At 38.6% G+C, this 21723-nt stretch overlaps 1 protein-coding gene and 1 non-coding gene across 3 annotated transcripts in view; both read right to left on the bottom strand.

Annotated features, from left to right (window-relative positions):
* JADE3 (jade family PHD finger 3) overlaps nucleotides 1–21723 on the bottom strand; it is a 134662-nt gene that overhangs the window by 79135 nt on the left and 33804 nt on the right. The window lies entirely within an intron of this gene.
* On the bottom strand, nucleotides 3032–3163 carry LOC118998359 (small nucleolar RNA SNORA42/SNORA80 family). The gene has a single exon (XR_005068850.1). It is a non-coding gene; the product is annotated as a small nucleolar RNA SNORA42/SNORA80 family (small nucleolar RNA).

The following is a 21723-nucleotide window of genomic DNA, read 5'->3' as shown; positions in this document are numbered from 1 at the left end:
TATTGTTTGTATAACAGTTCGGGCACAATGACCCACCCTTATCAGTTCTGGGAATGGTGGAAACCCTCCTGAAAATGAAGTTCCCAGATGCCAGCCAAGGGGCAACCTTGTAAGACTGCCTGACAGTGACCAGAGGGGAGAGGGGAGGGAATTTCAGAGGAAAAGGGAAGGGTTCATAGGAACAAGTATAAAGGACACATGGACAATAACAAGGGGGGCATGGTGGAAAAGGGAGGGAGGGATGGGGGGTGGGCTGGGATGGGGATAAAAGGCAGAAGACTGTACTTGAACAACAATTGAAATAAAAAATACTTGACCAGTAAATAAATATACAAATGAATGAAAAACAAAACAAAACAGAACAAAGTCAGGCCTGCTATGCTAACACTTTTTTGCATAGATACCAATCATTAGGCTGTCTAGGCACCAACTAGTCCTGCTCAGATCTGGATGGGGTAAACAAAACCATGAGAGTTCTGAGTAGGGTAGTAGGGGAGCAGGAATGAAGGAACACCCACCTTCTCCAAGTGGTAGGAGAAAGGGGCCATGAGGACTGCTTCTTGGGAGAGGCAATGCCTGAGCCAGGTCTGAACATGAGACAGAAACTGTGGTACCTATATTTAAATCCCAACTGGGTGGTGATCTTGGCAACATAATTAACTAGACTAAACTGTATCTCAGGAAGTGAGTTACCCACATGGACCAGGGCTATTAATCACTTTGATTCCTCTATGGCTCCTAAACCTCTCCCAGCCACGTGGCCTTGCTAGTAAAGTAGGTTAGCATCTACTTCTCCAGCCCCACCCGTGCCTCTCTGCCATTTCAGTTTCTGTGATCCAACCATCCTGGTCTTTTTTTCAGTGCCCAGACTATGTTCTTTTCTACCTCCAAGCCTCTGTACAATATTTACAATATTATTCCACCCCCACCTCCACTCTTGATTGCTCATCATCACTCTTCCTACTTTACATAGCTTACTCCTACTCACATCAAATTTCAATTCAAACAATACCTCCTCAGGGCAGCCTTCCCACACCTGCCCCAGAGTAGCTCAGAACTCCTGTCATTTACTTTCTAGCATCCGCAACTTCTCCTTTATCACTCTGAGCATATTAAAGTCCATTTTTCATACTTACACATTTTTAAGAAGGGAACTATGCCTGTGTTGTTCATGTGACAACCCCTGAGCCTAACATGGTACCTGTCACATAGTAAGCACTCAGTAAATGCATAAGAGAGGAATGAATGAGGGCTTACTCTCAGTCCATGTGGTCTGGATGAGGGCAATCTCTGCCTCCCCAACACATACACACACCCTGGGCTCAAGGCACATGACCTAGGCTAGTCAACCAAGGATTTTGACAGAATTACTGAAAAACAGGCATTGCATCTGTTGCAGATATCCTGCCCGAGAGCAAAACTAACTTGAAGGAAAGCAAAGATGAGAGAAGGAGATGTATGGCTGCAATGTGTGTGAGGATGTAGCCATTCCTAAAGGTAGCAGTCCTTGGGATATTCATTTACCAGTATACTTTCTTTTACTTTTCAGACTAATTAGAGCTGGGGTTCTGACACATGTAACTAAGAATCCAAATACAAAAATAGTAACCGGAATTAGACATGTAGTTGGTCCCAAAGAACAACAGAAAGACCATTAGCAAGCCGAACTTGTAATGACCTGAGCTACTGGCCTAGGCAGTCCTTACAGTTCCTGGAACTATGAGCGAGTTTGGTCTGGTGCAGGGCTAAAAGGCTATCCTAGGGAGTTCTTAAAGTTCCTGGAACTATGAACAGGTTCGGTCTGGTGCAGGGCTAAAAGGCTATCTGCATCTATGAGAACAGAATCACTACATTTCATCTATGAAAACTCGTAGAAACAAGACCTCCCAACTGACTGGAGAAAGGCAAAAATCTCCCTTATTTTCAAAGGCATAGATTAAAATAATTACAAATAAAGAGCTTGGCTCTCACTCCAAACTAAATTCTAGACCAGATTAATAAAGCACTAGTTGGCTAAGCACTTGAAAAAGAAAAAAATAGTCACTAGCAGCCAGCACAGGCTCTCCAAAATCACACCCAACTTACCCCAGACTCCTTTCTGTTACAGTCACTTGAATCACTTATTGAGATAATTCTTTATAGGTATAGTATATGTGGATGCAGCTGACAAAGGCTTGCAGGATTTTCCAGTTGATAAGATGAAGAATTCAGGCTTCAGAAAGATAAACCTGAAAGGTGTATTGTGACGGGGCACAGAGCTATGCCCTTGGCCCTGTGCTGATCAAAACTTAAAGTTATCACCTAGGAGTAACATTCATCAGAGAAAAGGGGGAGAGTTCAAAAGCTCATATGATAAGCAAAAATAGAATTAAATTGAACTAGAACATATGTAAAGCCCCTGCAATTTTTAAAACCCTGTTTCCTAAATAAAAGATGAGAACAGTTCAGTTTTGGATGCCAGCAAATACCACAGGGTGATAGAGTGACTTGGGCTGAATTTGGAAACGTATCTACCTCAACTGGACAATTGGACAAAACCAAGTTCCAACCTGAGTACTGAGAAACAATGACCAACAAAAGGGAATCCAGGGAGGGAACCCAGATTAGAAAAAGGTTTGGGAATCATGCCACACAAATGACAGTTGAAAGGTTAAGAATGAAAATTGGTATAGCAACTTTGGATAGTAAAGACAGAATCCTACAAAACTAACCATACCCCATGACCTAGCAACCCTATTTCTAGATACATATTTTGGAGAAACTCTCACAAATTTACACAATTACCAAAACAGAACTGTTTATAAAATCAAAATTTGGCCCTGGCTGGTGTAGCTCAGTGGATTGAGTACAGGCCTGTGAACTAAAGGACTGCTAGTTCAATTCCCAGTCAGGGCACATGCCTGGGTTGCAGGCCAGGTCCCCAAGTAGGGGGCACACAAGAGGCAACAACACATTGATGTTTAGCTCCTTCTCTTTCTTCCTCCCTTCCCCTCTCTCTAAAAATAAATTTAAAAAAATATTTTGTTTTACCCACTGTGAGGCCTGCTTCAGTGCCTGCAACCCATTGACAGAGGCTGGGCAATGGTTCCGGGTCAGGGTGCTCTGGCATGGGGCACTATGAGAGACCCAGGGGGATGGGCCCGTCATAAATCCAAGTCCATGTGTAATAAAAATATTTTTTTAAATCAAAATTTTGGAAGTACTTAGGCTCTTGTAAACAGGAGAATGGCTAGGCAGAATAAGGTCTATGCACACTTTGGGATACTTTGCAGCACTGTAAACAATGATATAGGTCTACTTATCAATCAGAATGGGCTAAGTTTGCCAAAGTAAAAAAAGGAACCTAAAATTTCGGTGGCTTAACAGCCAAAGTCTATTTATTCCTTACGTTACATGTTTAAAGTGAGTTGGTACAAAAGCCCAATGTACTTATTTTCAGATCCAGGCTGACAGAGATACCACCTCTATTTGCCAGGGGAACAAAATGGGGTAAACCTTAGGCTGGCTCTTAAAAATTCCATTTGGAAGTACAACTTTTGCTGACATTTCAGTGAACAAAGCAAGTCACATGGCAATACTTAACTTCAAAAGGGGAAGGGACTAGATACAATCCAACCATATGCCCAGATATCAAACAACCAACAATATTAGTGATATACTGATATAATGACTAATACAATATATAGCATGGAAAATATAAAATATGAAAAGATCTAAGACATTTTGCTGTGTGTACAAAATATGTATACACATTCACAATGCCACCATTTATATATGTTAAAACAGAGATTGAAAACAAATCTGTATGTTGTTTATATATACCCATATAAGCATGAAATTGAGGAGAGAGGAAGATGACACTAGAAGTGGTGATCAAGGGGGAAATAATCATTTCTGTAATGTTTTAATTCCTTTAAGAAAAATATGACAAAATCTTAATTGTTGATATCCCGGCAAGGGACGAATCTGAGTGTTCACTACATCACTCTTTGGATTTTTCCACTATATTAAAATAATTGAAATAAGCTGTTTAAAGAACCAGGAATTTTTTAGCTTGAGAAGACTACAGATGGGAGAATGGGGAATGAAAAGTAGGAAAGTAGATGGCTTTAACTATTTTGGACAAATGAGGATTACTCTGTGGCTATGGAGGAAGGAGCTGGGAACAGTAGTGAGAATTCCAGGAAGGCCAGATCTTGGCTTGAGAATAAGAAATGACCTATGATGAAAATATGAGTGAGCAGCCTCAAGAATGTGTGGAGGAGAAAAATTCTTTGGGGGGAAAGTGGACAAGAATCAGACAACTGCCTATCTGACAAAATATTGTGAAGAGGATTCCTGCACAGGGAAGGTACCTGGATTTTGTGATTTCCAAGGTCCAATTCTCAGGTTCCATCAACCTTGAATCAGAGCCTCTCAGTTTAGAGCTCACAGGTTCTGGGAAATGCAACAGTTATCCCAAGACAAGTTTTTTAAAATATGCAACAATCTGAATTCGACATAGTCTTTAATGGTGTTACCTGGGAATATTTCACAATCAATAAGGAATAATTCATTTAATTTGGCCTCAAAATTATTAAAGCCAGAGGTTTACAAGCATTATACTGACCTTGAATAAAGTTAGCTCTAATTCTCAAGCTCTGGTCAAACGTGTGCACATAATTAAATCAGTATTATTTGCAGAACTGTTGCCTATTTAATCACTATTTCTGTGACTTGTTATTCTCCCAATACCAAAGTCAAATTGCTCTCACAGCTAAAGAGATCTCTACAGAAGCGTCCCACTGAAATGAAGATTACTTTGTTAAATGAAAGAGTGAGAATAATGAGCGTGTTTTCTTTTTAACAAGTCATTCTGGCTACTGCCAGAAGATAAAAAAAAAAGTCTTAGCAGTGGAAAACAAGTATCATTAATCTGTCCTTGTGTGAGGAGGGCCAGTTTGACATAAAAACAGTGGGTTCAGAACTCAGGCAGCTCCCTGCTGCTGCCCTGCTTCCAGCTAAGAAGATAATGGATTTCAGTGGTAGTTAATAAGACAACATACTGTACCTGAGGACTTTCTTTCCAAAGGTACCATATCTTTCGTACCAACAGGTACTTAATCTGTACATAGCTATATGTCCAGACAGTTATGAGTTAAGCAGCCTTTATGTGCCTGGAACCTCATGGATCTGAACAGACACCTGGGAAACCCACTGTGATTTTTAAGGAATGTATGTTTCCATCATAAAAAAAAGAGTGAAAGCATGCTGCAACATAAAAACATGTGCTCTGCCCACGTGTTTTTGCCCATTACTTCCTTCCAGTAGTGATTCTGTACCACATAACTAACAATAAGAAATACCTACAAAAAGTAACTGTTATTTAGTAGTTTCTTCCTATTACATTTCATGATTAAAAACCAAAACAAAATATAACAAAACCAAAAAACAGCTTAGAAGGCTCTGATATACTCCCAAGTTAATGAGGTTAGTGTGGCTTGAACACTACTTTCTTTCTAAACCTATATTCCTAGCTATGCTGGAGCTTCATCTGGCCTGGCCCCACAATCACCAGAAATACTGTATGAGAGAAAAAGCCCTAATACCCTGGAGAACCAGCCAGCTAGACCACCACAATGCCTTGCAGAGACTCAGGTTTGGCCCTAATCTAAGAGCAGAAGCTGATTACTCACCCCCAACTTCTCCAGTCTAACTTCTCCATCCTCCAAATGCAAGCATGTACATCCTAAGATGTCACAAGGCAGTGTATTTATCCTTGGAAGACAGAGTCTGGTGATCAAATGCAAGACTGTAATGTTAGGAAGGACAAAGGTAGAGGAAACCACAAACAAAAAGAGAAGGGAGGAGGACAAAGTCCTGGGGCGGGGGCAAAGGTTACTGGAAAATAGCAGGACAGAAATTAAGAGAATGTGACAGAGAGAGAGGGAGACAGGGCAAAGGAAAATAACAAGGTCAATAGTATGCTGCATAAGGACAAAGAATTGTGCTTCTGGATGGGATTACCACCCATGCCTTAAGAAAAGTGGCTTTGTTTTTCAGGAGGTCATTATATATTCTGCCAATAGTGTAGCTCTTATGCTTACCCTTAGAAACTAATGTCCACTTAACAACAAACACTGCATCCCTGAAACTATTATTTCTGAAATATAAAAACTTTGGGTAGGGGGAGAATCCAAAACATCACTTAAAATATCAGTTAAGACTTCTGGTTCCAGGTAATTAAGACTTCTGGTCCAGAGAAGAGGGAATACACACACTAACCTTTCTGTCTACCAAATGCAACTACAAAATCTGTACAAAATGAATGAGGAGCTATTAGAAAAATGTTTAAAGTATGTATCAGCAGGTGGGTCAGGGAAGAATACCAAAATGCCAAATACAGCTAACTGTATGGTGACTTTACTCTACTCTTTTTCCTCTTGTATTTTCTGGCCTGAATTCAACATAACAAAACCTGAAAGCACTGTGGTTAGAGTACATGTTCTGGCTGAAGATGCTGTTTTTGGAAATGGGAACTACTAAAACTCAAAGAGAAGGGGTGGGGGGAATCCCCTGGGTTTTCCTCTCATTTTTTCCCCTTTCTAATGCCCAGAAAATCCTATGATAGAGGTTGTAGCAGCAGCAATAAAATTGACTGGCAGAGGGAGACTAACTCTCCAGGGAGAGGAATTTTCATTCTATTAGGTAGAGCTATAGCTCCAAAAGGGCAAATCCAAACCCCACTGTATATTTTTTACTTTCTCTCTTTGCTGCCCCTTGTGCTCCAGAGGTAGTGCATTGTGAAACTGTATTATTTTTGATTGGAGGATTGAAAAGGAAAGCTCTAGGAAACCAGAAAGTATCATGAAAATACCAAAAAGGGAAGAGCTCAGGAAAGCAAACCTATAAAGCTGCTTATGAACAACTTGGATCACCCTCTGCCTGTGCATGTGTGGATTTGATCCTAATAAGCATGTCAAAGACTTTGAAGACTAAGTTAACAGACTAACACGTCCCATACTGACCAGTGGGTGTCATACATGGGGCAGATCCAAAAAGCACTGCAAAAGCAATGAATACTGAACTGACATTGGAACTACAGCCCACAGAAAGAGAGTTGGAACTTGCAGTCTAAGCCTAACCAGGTCAACTGACTGCTAAAACAAATATATCAACGCTCTCCATTAAATCTACCAAAATTCAGAGTCTAATAACATAAATATTCAAAATGTCCAGGATAAAATCCAAAACTACTCAGTATAACAAAGAAGCACAGAAATGCCAACTCGCATGGGAGAAGACAATCAACAGATGCCAACAATGAGATGACACAAATGTTGAAATTATCTAACAAATACAATAAAGCGGCTATTATAAAAGTGCTTAAAAGAGTAATCACCACATTTCTGGCCAAGACGGAGGCATAGGTAGATACACTTTGCCTCCTTGCACAACCAAAAGAAGGACAACAACAAATTTAAAGACAAAAAATAACCTGAACTGCCAAAAATCGAACTGTATGCAAGTCCAAAACCCAAGGAATTAAGGAGGAAACATTCATTCAGACTGGTAGGAGGGGTGGAGAGGACATATGGCAAGGCAGTGGCTAGCAGACCAGAGTGGTTCCACATGTGAGTGCAGATGAACCAGGAGGAACAAATGGGAAGCAAGACAGACTGCACAACCCAGAGATCCGGCATGGGAAAATAAAGCCTCAAAGCCTTTGGCTGTAAAAATCTATGGGGGTTGCAGTGGCAGAATAAACTCCCAGCTTCACTGGAGAGTTAGTCAGAGAGATGCACAGGGTCCTATAAAGTACACAAACCCACCCAAAGAAGAAAAAGTGAAGGGATGCAAAGTGAAATAAAGAAAAATATACAGGGAACCAACACTGAAGGGAAGGAAATTGGGACTCAAATCAATTATTTGGAGCAGAAGGAAGAAATAAACATGCAACCAGAAAAAAAATGAAGAAACAAAAATTCAAAAAAAAAAGAGACTGAGGCTTAGTAACTTCCAGGAGAACTTGAAACATTCCAGCATCCAAATCATAAGGATGCCAGAAGAAGAGAAAGAGCAAGAAATTGAAAACTTATTTGAAAACATAATGAAGGAGAACTTCCCTAATCTGGCAAAGGAAACAGACTTCTAGGAAGTCCAGGAAGCTCAGAGAGTCCCAAAGAGGTTGGACCCAAGAAAGCACACACTAAGGCACATCATAATTACATTACCCAAGATTAAAGAGGAGAGAATCTTAAAAGTAGTAAGGGAAAAGGAGACAGTTACTGACAAAAGAGTTCCCATAAGACAAGCAGCTGATTTCTCAAAAGAAACCTTACAGGCAAGAAGGGGCTGGAAAGAAGTATTGGTAATCATGAAAGGCAAGGACCTCCATCCAACATTACTCTATCCAGCAATGTTATCATTTAGAATGGAAGGGCAGATAAAGTGCTTCCCAGATAAGGTCAAGTTAAAGGACTTCATCATCACCAAGCCCTTATTATATGAAATGTTAAACGGACTTATCTAAGAAAAAGAAGATGTTAAAAAATATTAACAGTAAAGTGACAACAAACTCACAACTATCAACAACTAAATCTAAAAAACAAAATAAAAAAACAAAAGAAACTAAGCAAACAACTAGAACAGTAACAGAATCACAGAAAAGGAGATCACATGGAGGGTTATTGGTTATCAGTGGGGAGGGGGAGGAGGGAGAATGGGGGGAAATGTACAGGGAATAAGAAGCATAAGCTATAAACACAAAATAGACGGGTAGGTTAAGAATAGTATAGGAAGTGGAGAAGGCAAAGAACTTATATATACGACCCATGGACATGAATTAAGGTGGGGTGAGTGCTAGTGGGAGGGGTAGTGCAAGGTGGAGGGGAATAAAGGGGAGAAAAAATGGGACAACTATAATAGCATAATCAATAAAATATACTTTTAAAAAAGTAATCACCAAACTCGAACACTCTTAAAGTTAAAATAGAAAGTACTGGCAAAGTAAAGAGAAGATATGAAGGATAATCAAATTGAAACTTTAGAACTGAATAATAAAATACCCAAAATTCAAAATTCACACAAAGAATGCCATAGTACAATGGAGGAGGCAATAAACTTGAAGACAGATAAACAAACTAGCCCAACTAAATAAAAGAAAGAAAAAACACTGGAGGATAAAAAGAACAAAGCCTCGGGGACCTGCAGGATAACTATAAAGGATCTAATATTTGTGTAACTGGAATGCAATACAGATAAGAAAAAGAGTGTCATACTAAAAAATATTTGAATAAAATAGCTGAAAATCATCAAGAATCTGAGAACACTAAACATAACAAATACAAAGAAATCCACACCCATGTACTTCATAATCAAACTGTTGAAAACTAAATACAAAGAAACACTAATGAAGAGTTCTGCATCCCACTGTTGATAATAGATGGAACATCTAGAAAGAAAAGCAGCAAGAATATAGAAAACTTACATGACACCAAGTCAAAGTTAACCAACCTGGCATTTATAAAGCATTTCTGACAACATGAGCAACACACACATACTTTTCAAGTACACATGGAACATTCTCCAGGCATTCCTGGTGGAGTATAAAAATGTTTCAGCCAGCCCTGGCTGGTATAGCTCAGTGGATTGAGTACCAGCTGTGAACCAAAGGGTTGCCAGTTTGATTCCTAGTCAGGGCATATGCCTGGGTTGTGGACCATGTTCCCAGTGGGAGTTATGTGATAGGCAACCACACATTGATGTTTCTGTCCCTCTCTTTCTCCCTCCCTTCCTATCTCTAAAAATAAATAAAATCTTTTAAAAAACTGTTCAGCCATCTTGGAGAACAGATGGACAGTTTCTTTAAAAAGTTAAGCGCAAATTTACCATACAACCTAGCAATTGTGCTTCTAGGAATCTACCCAAGTGAAATGAAAACATATGTCTACAAAAGGACATGTACTTGAATGTTCACAGCATTATTTATGAAAACCAAAACACCCCAAATGTCCATCTACAGCTAATAGATAATCATAATGTGGTATATAGATATAACATATGGTAGATAATCATAATGTGGTATATAGATATCAACAATTAAAAAGAATGAATTGTTGACTCATGACACAACCATAGATGGACCTCAAAAACATTATGCTACATGAAAGAAGCCAGAGATAGAAGACCATATACTGTATGATTTTATTTATAGGAAATGTCCACAAAATACAAATCTATAGAGACACAAAGTAATTTAGTGGTTGCCAAGGACTAGGGTGGGGTGGGAAGGGATGGAGTGATGATGACAAATGAGCACAAGGAATTTTAATAGAGAGATGGAAATACTTTAAAACTCCATTATGGAGATGGTTATATTAACTTGGTAAATTTACTAAAAAAGCAGTGAATTTTGTATTTAAATCTGTGAATTTTGTGGTATATAAATTATACCTTAATAAAGTTGTCATACTACTAATATTATATACCTGAAATCATAAATATATAAAGTTTTCAGACTGGATCTTTTTCATTCAGCATAAATGCTCCTGAGAGCCATCCAAGTTGTTCCATGTATCAATAGTTCATTCCTTTTATTCCATTACATGGATGTACCACAGTTTGCTTGACCATCCACTGAAGAACATTTGGGCTATTTCCAATATTGATTATTAAAAATAAAGCTTCTATAAACATTTCTGAACTGGTTTTTGTGTGAAAAGCATACTCTTAAGATTGAAAATGGACTTGCAGACAAGAAAGGACATATCCTGGCTATATGAAGAACACTAGTAACAAGATAGAGGAGTAGGTAAACACAGCTCGCCTTCTTGCACAACCAAATCAAAATTAAAACTAAACTACAGAACCACCATCACTCAGAACCACTAGAAATCAAGTTGAATGGAAGTCCAACTATGGAATTAAAGAAACCACATCCAGCCAGACTGGTAGGAGGGACAGAGATGTGGAGGTGAAATGGGCCGGTTGCACACACATGTGGTAGATGAAAATTCAGGAGGGTTATCTCAGGAATGAGAAGTCCTAGCCCCACGCCAGCCCCCTCCCCCAGCCCAGAGTTCCAGTTACAAGAAGATAAGTTCCTATAAATTCTTCCTTCAAAAAACCAGCAGGTATTGAGTCAATGGAAGAAACTTCTGGAGTCCCAAGTAGTCCCTCTTAAAGAGCACACACACGAACTTACTCAGACCCACTCCCTCTGAACTTCAGCATTGGGGTAGCATCTTGAAGGGCACTAGTGGCATATGGAGGAAAATGAAGTATCTGGCATCAAGGTGACAGCTGGGGGACAGCTTTCTCCAAGACAGAAAGGCGAGCAGAGGCCATTGTTTCTTTTCTAAAACCCTTCTCCCACAGAGCCACAGAGCTGGCAGGTGGGTGCCATACCTGAAACTCCACCAACCTGGCTAACACTGTTTGTCCTGCCCTGGAGATCTCCTGAGGCTCTGCCCCACCCAACTTATGGGCCCACCCAAGCTTTTAACAGTGGCTTTTCCATACGAATGGATGGTCCTGGCTCATGCTTCATGACTTCCTAAATTCTCTCAAACAAGCAACAGTGGGCTTCAGTGGTCCCCAGACACCCCCTCCCCACACTGTACCTCTTGCTAAGTGGCCCGAGGCACAGCACTAACAGCAGCCTGGCTAGGTTCACAGCTTGGCTTCACCTGTGAACCTACAAGCCCAGTAAAAATAGCAGCCATCTGAAGATTGTTCTGTAGCTCATGCAGGGTGATCCTAGGCAGAATATAGGTGGGGCAGAACTTGCCCTGCACCACATAGGAAACCCCAGGGCCAGCGTGCCCAGTAGACAGTTACCACATCAGGGTACCACCACCCTGCCCCTGTACAGCTGATCCTCCACAAAGGGCTGAGGTTGATAGTCAGTGGTCACAGCCAGTCCTTGCAGCTGACTGACCTGGGTAAAACCATCCAATTGACCTGCCAGCAGCAATCAAGGCTCAACTACAAGAGGAAGGAATACTCAGCCCACATGAAGGGTGCACCTCCAGTGCTCAGCTAGAGTGATAGGGGAGGCTGTACCACTTGATGCTATAGGACACCTACTACATTAGGCCACACTACCAAGACATGGAGTCATAGCAGCTCTACCTAATATATAGAAACAAACACTGGGATGCTGCCAAAATGAGGAGACAAAGAAACATGGCCCATATGAAAGAACAGGTCAAAACTCCAGAAAAAACAACCTAACAAAATGGAGATAAGCAATCTATCAGATGCTGAGTTCAAAACACTGGTTATAAGGATGCTCAAGGAACTTAGGACCTCAACAGCACAAAAACCATCCAGTCTAAACCAATGGTAGAAATGAAGGATATACTAATTGAAATAAAGAACAATTTACAGGGAAATAACAGTAGAGTGGATGAAGGTGAGAATCAAATCAATGATTTGGAACATAAGGAAGCAAAAACAACCAATCAGAACAGTAAGAAGAGAAAAGAATTAAAAAAACCCAAGAATAGTATAAGTAAGGAGCCTCTGGGACAGCTTCAAGCATTCCAACACCCACATCATAGAAGTGCCACAAAGAGAAGAGATAGAGTAAGAAACTGGAAATATATTTGAAAAATTAATGAAAGAAAACTTCCCTAATTTGGTAAAGTAAATAGACATGCAAGTTCAAGAAGCACAAAGAGTCCCAAACAAGATGGATGTAAAGAGGCTCACTCCAAGACGTATCATAATTATGATGCCAAAGGTTCAAGACAAAGAGAGAACTTATAATCAGCAAGAGAAAAGAAATTAGTTACCTATAGGGGGGGTTCCCATTAAGACTGTCAACTGACTTCTCAAGAGAAACTTTGCAGGCTAGAAAAGATTGGCAAGAAATATTCAAAGTCATGAAAAGCAGGGACCTATAGCTAAGATTGCTCTACCCAGCAAAGGTATCATCTTAAATGCATGACCCAGGGACATGAACAATGGTGGGGATTGCCTGAGTGAGGGGGGGGAGTGCTGGGTGGAGGGGAATCAAGGGGAAAAATTGAGACAACTGTAATAGCATAATCAGTAAAACATAATTAAATGCACTAATAAATTAATAAGAAAAGCAACTCAATATAAAAATGGGCAAAGTGTTTTAAAAAAATTTTATTTTTCAATTACCACTGACATACAATATTAGTTTCAAGTATACAACACAGTGACTAGACATTTATATAATTTCCAAAGCGATCACCCTGATAAGTCTAGTACCCATCTGACACCATACCTAGTTATTACAACATTATTGACTATATTTCCATGCTATAATTTACATTCCCATTGCTGCCTTTATAACTGGCAATTTGTACATCTTAATCACTTCCCTTTGTTTCACCCATTCCTCCACACCCCTCCTAACTGAAAAGCATCATTTTTTTCTCTGTATTTATGTGTTTTTATTTGTTTACTATTTTTTTCAGATTCCACATATAAATGAAATCATATGGTAGTTTTCTTTCCCTGTCTGGCTTATTTTACTTAGCATAATACCCTCTAGGTCCAGCCATGTTTTCACAAAAGGCAAGATTTCATTCTTTTCAGGGCTGAGTGATATTCCATTGTATATATGTACTTCTTTACCCATCTGTCTGTTGATGGACACTTAGGTTGCATCCATATTTTGGCTATTGTAAATAATGCTGTAATGAGCATAGGGAAGCATATGTCTTTTCAAATCAGTGTTTTGGGTTCCTTTTGATATATACCCAGACATGACCCTAATGGCAGCACATAGGAAACCCCAGGGCCCATGACCCTGGGCCCTTCATCTTTGGTTATAACTTTTGTTTTAATGTCTATTTGATATGATAAGTACTACTATACCAGCTTTTTTCATCTTCATTTGCATGAAATGTCTTTTCTATCTGTTTGCTTTCAGTCTGTTTTTTTTTTATCTGAGTGTGTCTCTTGTAGGTAGCATATGTATGGGTCTTGTTTTGTTATCCATTCAGCCACCCTGTCTTTTGATTAGAGCATTTAATTCATTTATATTTAAAGTAATTATTGATAGGTATGTAGTTATTACCATTTTAGTATTCATATTTTTTATCTTCTTCTTAGAGAAGACTTTTAACATTTTTGTTATATTAGTTAGATGGTGATGAACTCCTTTACCTTTTTCTTCTCTGGAAAGGTCTTTATCGGTCCTTCAATTTTAAATGATAGCCTTGCTGGATGGAGTAATCTTGATTGTAGGTCTTTGCTTTTTATTACTTTGAATATTTTGTGCCAATCCTTCTGGCCTGCAAACTTTCTTTTGAGAAATCAGCTGAAAGTCTTATGGGAGCTCCCTTCTTGGTAACTAACTGCTTTTCTCCTGCTGCTTGTAAGATTCTCTCTTTGTCTTTAAACTTTGGCATTTTAATTATGATGTGTCTTGGTGTGGGCCTCTTTCAGTTCATCTTGTTTGGGACTCTATATGCTTCCTCGTCTTGTATGCTTATTTCTTACAGATAAATGGCAATAGTCTTGAACAGGCTTTTCAGAAGAAGGTATTCAAATGGCAATAAATTATGAAAAGATGTTCATTAGTATTAGTTACCAGAGAAATATAAATTAAAACCACAAAAAGACTTCCCAAAACCCTCAAAATGTCCCTCAATAGGAGACCAGGAAACAAATTTTGGTACATCCATACAATGAGATAACTCAGCAATAAAAGAGGATGGACTACTGATATATACATTATCATGGATGAACCTGAGAAACATTATGTTGAGCAAAATAAGCCAAAAGCAAGCCAGACACAAGAACACAGGATGGATCAAAAGTAAGTTGTGACACATGGACATAAACTAAAGGGGGGAGAATTGTGGGGGAGGGGGTGTGCAGGGTGGAGGGGAAAAAAGGGGGAATGGGACAACTGGAATGGCATAATGAATAACATTTTAAAAAAGAAAAAAGTAAGTTGACAGTTGTGAGTACATGATACACTGAATTTATTCTTTTTTTAACATATTCCAGTGTATCAATCTTACAAACTAATATTTTATTTATTTATTTGTTTGTTTATTTATTTATTTATTTTTAGAGGGGAAGGAAAGGAGAGAAGGAGAGAAATATCAATGTATGGTTGCCTCTCGTGAGTCCCCTGCTGGGAACTGGCCTGCAACCCAGGCATGTGCCCTGACTGGGAATCAAACTGTGATACTCTGCTTCGCAGGCCCGTGCTCAATCCACTGAGCTACCAGCTCAGGGCTGAATTTATTCTTTTATTATTATTTATTAATTGTTGTTATATATGAGGTATGTTCAGAAGGTATACAGCTATGTAATATGAAAAACAGAGACAATTACTGAAGAAGATAACTGGACAGAAGAAACATTGTACACAAATAATGATGCCTCAGTCCCCTTCAACGTAGGAAACCTGGGGACCTCATACAGTTCTCCCAATTGCCATCAGCTGCCCCGCTGCATTTTCCTGAATCTCATCAACTGTCTGCAATCTCTTCCCTTCCAAAGGTGATTTTAGTTTTGGGAAAAGCCACAAGTCACAGAGCACCAAATCTGGGCTGTAGCAGGGCTGAGTCACCTGCGTGATCTGATGTTTCACAAAAAAACTTTGCACAAGACGTGATGCATGAGTCGGCATGTTCTTTTGATGAAGCTGCCAATCACCATTTGCCCATAGCTGTGGTCTTCTGAATCATCTGAATAGTTTCCACAGAGGAATGTTCAAGCTTAAAGCAAAATCTGATGCAGATTCGTTGCTCTACTCACTCAGTCATTTTGAATATGATGGCTACACAGTATACATGCTCACTCAATGGCATCTATCACTCCCACTGACTAGTACAGTGAGGTCACCATTGTTCACACGTGTATCCAGTCCACTCTCCTTGGCTGCCAGGTTATATCAATGTCACATAAACTGTTCTCATTATATTAACAGTGGATGGACTTTTTTCAGGTAGACCTCAGGTGTGTGCGTATATATAACCAGGGAGTAGCATGGTTGAAAAAGTGAGTTTGACCTCATTTCAGGGAAATAGGATTGGAATATTATTGCAATTTAGAACATTAGCTAAAGGACAGGAATACCGCAGTTTCAGAAAAGGACCAAGAGGAGCTCTCATGCTGATAACATGAAACATGAGAATCACATCACTAAAGTCCCTTGTCCAAGTCCACACATGTGATAGAATCTTGTGAAGATTCCTTGGCCTCCCATGCAACTCACTCTAAGAGACAGTAAGACTATATCATTAGTGGTATGCTGATCACTGTTCAACATCAGGCTCTCAATGAGGGGGACTCTTATTTGTAATTTGCATTTCTGTGTCGTAGATACTCTTTTCATGTTCAGCTTTAAGGAATTAAGATACTATCGTTGTCAGGGAGTTTTAAAGTGGTGTGAATAACCAGCTCTTGCAATCTGGTGTGAGGTGGCTAACTCACATGGAAATGCAATCAAGGGACTTTTCACTATATATCAAAAATTTCCGTCTTAGCTTATACAAATTAGATTTCAAGAACAACGTGTCTTGAAGTCCATCTTTAAGTAGGGGTTCATCTTTGAGTAGGGTTTTATCCTTGGTATGAACATGATTTGGTTTCAGAGTCCATCAAGTGGAAGGCCAGCCCTGGACTAAAGTGAGGGGAGTTGACACACATGACAGCATGGGAAGAAATAATATGCTTAAAAAAATAAAATGAACAGACAAAAACACCCCTGTACATAACCCTGAACATGTTTCTCTCCCTCTCTTCCTCCCTTCCCCTCTCTAAAAAGAAATTAAAAAAAAAAAAAGAAACAGGTCCAGCAGAGGAAACCATACACTGTGGATCACCGATAGCTCCAAACAGGTTGCCCAGGGCCAGTCACAGGCACAGTTTGATATAGGCCTAAACCAGAGTATTTGCAGATCTACCTAATAGATAGAAACAAACACAAAGCAGCCAAAATGGGAAGACAAAGAAACAGGCCCCAAATGAAAGAACAAGAGAATTCTCCACAAGAAGAACTAGAAGAGTCTTCATGTCTGCAAGAGAAAAGCACTCAGTTACCTACAAGACAGCTTCCATTAGACTATCATCTGATTTCTCAACAGAAACATTTCAGGCCACAAGGGCATGGCAGGAAATATTCAAGGTAATGAAAAGCAAGGACCTACAACCAAGGCTACTTTACCTAGCAAGGTTATTATTTAAAGTCAAAGAAGAAATAAGGAGCTCCCAAGACAAGAAAAACTAAAGGAGTTTGTTGACACCAAACCAGTATTGCAGCAAATGTGAAAGGGGGGAGAAGAAAAAAGAAGGAAGAAAAAAAAGAAGAAAGACTAATGAAAGAAGAGGATGAAGCAGAAGAAGAAAGGAAGAAGGAGAATAAGAGGAGGAGAATAAGAAGAGGAGAAGGAGGAAGAGGAAGAAAGAAGAAGAAGAAAGACCAAGAGAAGAAAAAGAAGAAAAAGAGAAAGAAAAATAAATAAAACAGAGGAAAACAATCTAACAATAAATGGCACTGAATATGTATCTATCAATAATTGCCTTAAATGTAAATAGCTTAAATGCTCCAACCAAAAGTCATAGGGTAGCTGAATGGATAAGAAAACAAGACCTGTATGTATGTATGTATGTATATATATATATATATATACATACATACACACACACACACACATACACACTGCCTCCAAGAGACCCACCTCAGATTGAAAGATACACACAGAATAAAAGTAAAAGTACAGAAACAAGTATTTTATGCAAATGGAAAGGAATAAAAAGCTGGAGTAGCAATACTTATATCTAACAAAATAGACTTTAAAACCAAGGTTGTAGTAACAAAGAAGGACTCTACCTAACAATAAAGGGAACAATAATCCAACAAGAGGATATAACCATAGTAAATCTTTACACACCCAACATAGGAGCACCTAAATATGTAAAGAAAATCCTGATGGACATAAAGGGAGAAACTGACAAAAATACAGTGATAGTTGTGAATTTTAACAACCACTTCAATGGATAGATCTTCCAGACAGAAAATCAATAAGGAGATAGCAGCCTTAAATGACACATTAGAATCTAAATGATTTAATTGGTATCTTCAGAGCATCTCACCCCAAAGCAGCTGAATATGCATACTTTTCAGTGCACATGGAACATTTTGTATCACAGACCACATGTTAGGATAGAAAACAGGTCTCAGTAAATTTAGGAAGATTGAAATCATATCAAGCAAGATCTCTGACCACAAGGGTACAAAACTGGAAATCAATCACAAGAATACTGAAAACCACACAAAGACATGGAAGATAAATAACATGTTATTAAACAATGAATGGGTCAGCAACAAGATCAAGGAAGAAATCAAAATATCCTTTGAAACAAATGAAAATGAGGATGCAACAACCCCAAATCTGTGGAACATTGGAAAAGCACTCTTAAGAGAAAAATTCATAGCATTACAGGCTCATCTCAAAAATTAAAAAAAGCTCAAATAAACAGTGTACTTTACACTTAAAGGAAGTTCAAAAAGAACAACAAATGAGTCCAAAGTAGAAGGAAGGAAATAATATGGATCAGAGGAGAAATAAACAAAATAAAGTCCCCCCAAAAAAGATACAAAAGATCAATGAATCCAAGACCTGGTTCTTTGTAAAGAAACGAGATTGAGAAATCTTTAGACTCATCCAAAAAAAAAGAAAAAGAGAGAGGGGAAGGATCCAAATACATAAAATCAGAAAAGAAAGAGAAATAACAACTGACACCAAAGAAATATAAAGAAGTGTAAGAAAATACTATGAACAACTATATGCCAACAAAATGGGCAACCTGGACAAAATGAATCAATTCCTAGAAACATGCCCTGGCTTGTATGGCTCAGTGGATTGAGCACTGGACTGTGAAGCAAAGGGTCAGTGGTTCAATTCCCAGTCAGGGCACATGCCTGGGTTGTGGGCCAGGTCCTCAGTGGGGAGCCTGTGAGAAGCAACCACACACTGATATTTCTCTCTCTTTCTCCCTCCCTTCCCCTTTCTCTAAAAATAAATAAATAAATAAAATCTTAAAATATATTAAAACAATTCCTAGAAACATACAATCTTCCAAAACTAAATACGAAGAATCAAAGTTTGAATAGACAGATTACACCTACTGAAATTGAAGCAGTAATTTAAAAACTCCCAAGAAACAAAAGCCCTGGAATGGAAGGCTTCACAGGTGAATTTTAGCAAACATTCTGAGAATAACTAACACCTCTCCTTCTCAAACTATTTCATAAAATTCAAGATGAGGCAATGCTCCCAAGCTCACTTCAAAAAGCTAGCATTATCCTAATTCCAAAACCAAACAGACACACTAGAAAAAAACAAAAACATAGGCCAATATACTAAATGACCATAGATGCTAAAATCCTCAATAAAATATTAGCAAACAATACAGCAATGCATTAAAAAGATCATACACCATGATCAAGTGGGATTTATTCTGGAAATGCAAGGTTGGTTCAACATTAGCAAGTCAACAAGTGTGATTTGCCACATAAACAAAATGAAAAATGAAAACCACATGATCATATCAATAGATGCAGAAAAAGCATTTGATAAAATCCAGCACCCATTTATGATAAAAACTCTCAGCATAGTGAGAATAAAGGGAACATATCTAAAACATAATAAAGGTTATACATGACAAACCCACTATGAGCATTATACTCAACGAGCAAAAACTATGAGTGTACCTCTAAAACTGGGAACAAGGCAGGGATATCCACTTTCACCTCTCTTATTCAACATGGTACTAGAAGTCCTAGCCAGAGCAATCAGGCAAGAAGAAATAAAAGGCATCCACATTGGAAAGCAAGAAGTAAAACTTTCTTTATTTGCAGATGACATGATATTCCATATAGAGAACCCCAAAGATTCCATCAAGAATCTACCAGAACTGATAAATGAATTCAGAAGTCAGTTGCATTTTTATATGCCAATAATGGACCAATAGAAAAGGAAATTAAGAAACCAATCCCATTCACAATTGCTTCAAAAAGAATAAAATACCTAAGAATAAACCTAACAAAAGCTGTAAAAGATCTGTACTCAAAAAATTGTAAGACTCTGAGAAAAGAAACTGAAGAAGATACAAATAAGTAGAAGCACATCCTGTCCTCATGCACAGGAAGAATTAACAACATTTAAATGTCCATACTACCCAAAGCAATCTACAGATTCAATGCAATTCCTGTCAATATTCCAATGATATATTTCAAAAAATAAAACAAGCCCTAGCTGGTGTAGCTCAGTGGATTGAGCACGGGCCTGCGAACCAGACAATTGCAGTTCGATTCCCAGTCAGGTCACATGCCTGGGTTGTAGGTCAGTTCCCGGCAGGGGACACACCAGAAGCAACCATACATTGATATTTCTCTCCCTCTCTCCTTCCCTTTCCCTCTAAAGATAAATAAATTAAATTAAATTAAAAATAAAAATAAAACAAGTATTTCAACAACATATATGAAACCACAAAAGGCCCTGCATAGCAAGTGATCCTGAGAAAGAACCAAGTTGGAGGAATCATGCTAATAATATCAAACTATACTATAAGGCCATAGTAATCAAAACAGCATGGTACTGACAGACACACAGATCAGTGGAACAGAATAGACAGCCCAGAAGTAAACCCACACCTTTATAGTCAATTAATATTCAACAGAGGAAGCAAGCACATACTCACACAATGGGCTGAAGATAGTTTGTTCAATAAATGGTGCTGGGAAAATTAGACAAATACATGCACAAAATGATACTAGACCACCTTCTTATATCACACACAAGAATAAATTCAAAATGGATCAACGACTTAAATGTTAGACCTGAAACCACAAAAATCCTAGAAGAAAACATAGGCAGCAAAATCTTGGGACATTGGTCATAGCAATATTTTATCAGATATTATCTCCCAAGGCAAGGGAAATGAGGGGAACAATAAACAAATGGGACTTCATCAAACTAAAAACTTTTGCACAGTAAAGGAAAACATCAACAAAATAAAAAGATGACCCATAGAGTGGGAGAATAGATTCACTGATATATCTGATAAGGGATTAATATCCAAAATTGATATAGAATTTACAAAACTCAAAACCCAAAAAACAAAAAACCCAATTAAATACAGGCAAAAGACTTGAATAGAAACTTCTCTAAACTGGATATACAGATTGCCAATAGATATATGAAAAGGTGTGCAACATAAATAATCATCAGAGAAGTGCAAATCAAAACCACAATAAGATAATCATCTCACACTTGTCAGAATGGCTATCATGAAGAAATCAAAAAACAGTAAGTGCTGGTGAGTATGTGGAGAAAGGGGAACCCTTTTGCATTGTTGGTGAAAATACAGATTTGTGCAGCCGCTGTGGAAAACAATATAGTTACCTCAAAAAATTAAAAACCAATCTGCCTTGTTACCCAGCAATCCCACTTCCAGGAATATATCGGAAGGAACCCAAAACACTAATTCGAAAGAATATAAGGACCCCATGTTCAATGTAGTGTTATTTGCAATCACCAAGATATGGAAACAGCCCAAGTGTCCATTAGTAGATGAGTGGATAAAACAACTATGGGACATTTACATAATGGAATACTACTTGGCCATAAAAAGAAAGTTTCACCTTTTGCGACAGTATGGATGGACCTGGAGAACATTATACTAAGTGAAATAAGCCTGTCAGAAAAAGATAAGTACCATATGATTTCACTCATATGT

Source organism: Sturnira hondurensis, unplaced genomic scaffold (genome assembly GCF_014824575.4).
Source record: "Sturnira hondurensis isolate 20B ecotype Veracruz unplaced genomic scaffold, ASM1482457v3 Scaffold0013994, whole genome shotgun sequence".
Taxonomy (NCBI): domain Eukaryota; kingdom Metazoa; phylum Chordata; class Mammalia; order Chiroptera; family Phyllostomidae; genus Sturnira; species Sturnira hondurensis.
Note: the sequence above shows the minus strand (reverse complement) of the source record. Positions and strands in the feature narration are given on the sequence as shown.